This window comes from Panthera onca, chromosome C2 (genome assembly GCF_046562875.1).
Source record: "Panthera onca isolate mPanOnc1 chromosome C2, mPanOnc1 haplotype 2, whole genome shotgun sequence".
Classification (NCBI taxonomy): Eukaryota; Metazoa; Chordata; class Mammalia; order Carnivora; family Felidae; genus Panthera; species Panthera onca.
The window spans coordinates 27,174,504-27,178,796 of NC_138347.1; the positions used below are offsets into that span (position 1 = coordinate 27,174,504).

The 4,293-nt window shown below is 39.0% G+C and overlaps 1 pseudogene; it reads left to right on the forward strand.

The window, feature by feature from the left end:
• The first annotated feature begins 925 nt into the window (after window positions 1–925).
• Window positions 926–1,522, forward strand: LOC132683874 (gametocyte-specific factor 1 pseudogene; annotated as a pseudogene).
• Window positions 1,523–4,293: the final 2,771 nt, after the last annotated feature.

The following is a 4,293-nucleotide window of genomic DNA, read 5'->3' on the forward strand; positions in this document are numbered from 1 at the left end:
AAAGAAGAAAAATAAGACTTTCTGCATTTTTTCAAAAGTCAAATTTAAAAGTTGAATCTTAAAAGTCAATTGAGCCTGGGTGGCTTAGTCAGTTGAGCGTCGGATTTCAACTCAGGTCATGATCTCGCGGTTCATGGGTTCAAGCCCGCACTGGGCTCTGTGCTGATAGTGCAGAGTCCGCTTCAGATCCTTGGTCTCCCTCTCTGTTTGCCCCTCCCTCTCTCTCTCTCTCTCTCTTAAAAATAAACTTTAAAAAAAATAAAAAAGATCCACTCTTATACCACATGGAAACGAAGGCTATCGTTCACCAAATATTTGAAGAAATAAATGTTTCCCATCCAAATAATTCTCACAAATATTTCTAGATCATGAATATATTTCTCAAAGGATATAATTACTGCTTTCACATCAGATGACCTGAAATTGACATTCTACAAAATAATTGGCTCATGCTCTTTATAAGTGTCAAGGTCATGACGGACAAAGGAAAAATGAGGAGATGTCAGATGAGAGGAGACTAAGGTGACTTGAGAATTGGATCCTGGACCAAGAAAAGGGACCTTAATGAGAAAACCAGGGAGACTTGACCAGGTCTATAGGGTAGTTAATAGAATTGACTCAGTGTTAACTTCCTGGTTTCAATAATTATATCCTGGTTATGCAAAATGGTAATGTTTAGGGAAGCTGGTGAAACCTATAAGAGAATTTCTACAGTATTTTTCAAACTCTTTTGCAAGTCTGAAATTATTTAAAGTCAAAAGTTAAAAAAAAGATTTCTAACTATGAAAAGAGTGAAGAACCATGTCTGGAGAGAATACGAAACACAAACTTGACTATGTAGTTATATGTATCTTATTGCTTTAATTTTTTTAAAAAATTTCAACCAGCTGAAAAGTTGCTAGAACCAAGTGACAATAAGAAAAACATGCTAAAGCTGGGTCGCGGATGTGGGGAGAAAGCAACTGTGGGGAGAGCGTGTCTCGACCAAGCACTTGGATTCAGCTCCTGTATTTCCAACGTGAAAGAAACTTACATGGATTCCTTGGACCCTGAAAAGCTATAATAATGTCCCTATGATAAAAACCACTAGCTCAGGGCCCACAGATTTCCCTATCATCTTACCAGGAACAGAAAGAATCATTCTGATGTCGCAAACAAATTGGCTACTTGTCTCCCTCCACCAGGTTCCTTGACCCAAAATCATTCATCACATTTCAAGCTGTGACAATAAAAGTTGTATTGAGCAGGATGTTGTCAACAAAACCAGAAACCTTGAACAAGGGACTCTAGCTGGGAGCACGTGGCAGTACCCTCCTTGTGATGAAGACTAGGATAAAGATCTATGGGAACAGACCAGCATCCCATTTGCCTGGGACACAGTCAACTACTGTGGCAACAACAGCTCTGAAAGCAAGCAACATAGTTATGGAACATTAGAGTAACCTGGCTTCAGGCATGCATGTTCCCAAGTCTCTGCTGTATGTTCTGCCATGGAAAGACAATGGAAATGCACAGTAACTGAATATCTATCTCCTCAAATGCCAGATCCTAGAAGACTCATGCTTCTTCCTGCTACCAGTGGGTTCTTCATTTTTTTTCCTCCTAATCTAATTATAGAAAGATAAACCGTCTGTGACTTTAAAACTGAAAAGAGAGAGAGAGAGAGAGAGAGAGAGAGAGAGAGAGAGAGAGAGAAATATACTAAAAATGCTTTGGTCCTAGAGAAAGAAATTTCTTGTTTACATGCGAAGTACTCTGTGTATATTTCAGTAAGTAAACTAATAAACAAACTCAGAATGTAATTTTCAATCTGGTTTCTATGTGACTTTATAATGTGAAGATGATGATAAGGGCCAATTTTGAAGTTGCCATGCCATTCAATTTTGAGTATCTACTCTATGCAAGACACTATCATAAGCAAAACACGGTCTTTGATTATGAAAAGAGCCTCATAATGTTGGTACACTATTATACATGTTTCCCAACAGCAGTATTTCATAGACTGTTATAACAAAGAGGCAAGCCAAGTCCTGTTAGGACATAAGGATTACCTTGCAGTGGCCTGGGCTATCCACCATGGAGAAAATGAGTCAGGGTCATTTGAAGGCAGTAGAAGATTCTGATGAACAGTGATGGAGGCATAAAGGAAAAAAGCATTTTGGGAAGAGAAAAAGCCTAAGCAGAGTCACGAGATAGAGAAGTACAGGGTTGTTTTGATTATCTAATTCAAATAAGAGGGGAAGAGCTCCCGGAGTGAAATTTCATTGAGTGATAGGGAGTGAACAAGATAGTCTGGAGCTTAATGAGCCTTGGGACTGCCAGAAAATTATGCTTTGTAAGTAAATATACCCCCTGTCATGTTCAGGACCAGTACTGTTAAATACTGCTCAATACCTTTCTGTCCCTGAATTCAGATTATTTTCATAGTACCAAAAGTATGAAATATACATTTTAGTTGTCTACTCCAAAATGGTACTAGAAAATTCCAAAGAATCTAGATCTTAAAATATGTTCCAGGTGCACTGTTTTGCAAGTAAGCAATTACAATTCACTGTCCACTTCTAAAAGGTCAATAATTCAGATTGCTCTACACGATTCTAGACCCAACATCAAGCTGTCCACTGAAGTTTTACAAACCTGAAACCTTCTTTGCTAACTGGATAGGAATTTCATTCTAGCAGCAAATGCTAAAGTATTCTAGCAGCACTTTCCTCTATAAAACAGTAGTTTCAGAACATGTTAATGTTGGTGTGATGTAAAAAAGTATCTCTTCAGTAAATAAGTTTGGTAAACACTGGATGAAGGAAGGTTAATCAGATATCTTTGCTGTAGGAGTTATCAGAACCTTGATAACGCTAATGAGAAATACAGTACTCAATGAGGAGGGAGATAATACCAATTGTTAAACCCATAGGAGTCTAGTGATACAAGTGTTGCAGAGAACTGCACATTTGAAAACTGCACCAGATGCATTTCTGCTTCTTCTTATTTTAAGTCTATCACACATTAAATGGAATGGCTTAACCAAAAGTCTATAAGGAAATAGAGGATTTCTCCAAAACAATTTGATTTCTGCATGCCTGTGGTTATTGTAATATCACCTTCTTCAATTAATTCTATTGGAAAATTTTCTCTCCTTGAGAAAATATCTCTGGTTTTAAAGTGCAAATTAGTCGGGGGGGGTGGTGGAAATCATGAACATATATGCCCTCTTCTGCTAACTTCTCTGAGGGGAAGGTTAATTTGTTAATAGGAAATGTGAATTTTATTAATCTTATAACATGGTTAAATCATTGGCAATGATCGTGTAAATGATGATGTAGACACTAAGATAGAATAGAAAATTCTACTGCAATAGAAAATCAAAGGGGCACCTGGGTGGCTCAGTCGGTTAAGCGTCCGACTTCAGCTCAGGTCACGATCTCGCAGTCCGCGAGTTCGAGCCCCACATCGGGCTCTGGGCTGATGGCTCAGAGCCTGGAGCTTGCTTCCGATTCTGTGTCTCCCTCTCTCTCTCTGCCCCTCCCCCGTTCATGCTGTGTCTCTCTCTGTCTCAAAAATAAATAAACATTAAAAAAAAATTTTTTAAAAAGAAAATCAAAGAAGCTAGATACACTTCCAAAAATTAATGTGTAAGAAGGGAGTAGCAGTTTGAAAATCTCTGTGTACTTCACAGATCTCTAGGTCCTGCTACAAGCCAGCAACAACATGGTACATCCATAAAATATGGCTATGTTATGTCATGGCTTGGAATTGGTTTGTATTTACAGGCATTTGGATCTAAAATAGAGTAGCAATTTCTATGCGATCTTACGATGGTTCTGTAGCTTGAAAAGTGAAAGCATATGTAAATACCCAACACTAGGGTCTGGATCAGCAGAAAGGACGACACGTTATTACTCTGTCAAACTTCATTTCACAATGCAAATGTGTAGTCGTCTGGGTGCTTCACAGAGATGCTCTCATTTTGTGATTGTAGTAGGGACTAAGGCAAAAGCTACTTATCTATCTGCCACTATATATATATTTTTTTAAATTTTTTTAATGTTTATTTTTATTTTTGAGAGACAAAGAGAGACAGCATGAGTGGGAGAGGGACAGAGAGGGAGAGAGACCCAGAATATGAAGCAGGCTCCAGGCTCCGAGCTGTCAGCACAGAGCCTGACGTGGGGCTCGAACTCACAAGCCGTGAGATCATGATTTGAGCTGATGTCGGACGCTCAACCGACTGAACCACTCAGGTATCCCCCCCTTTTTTTTGATGGGTGGCAGAGGGGGCAGAGGGACAGAGGG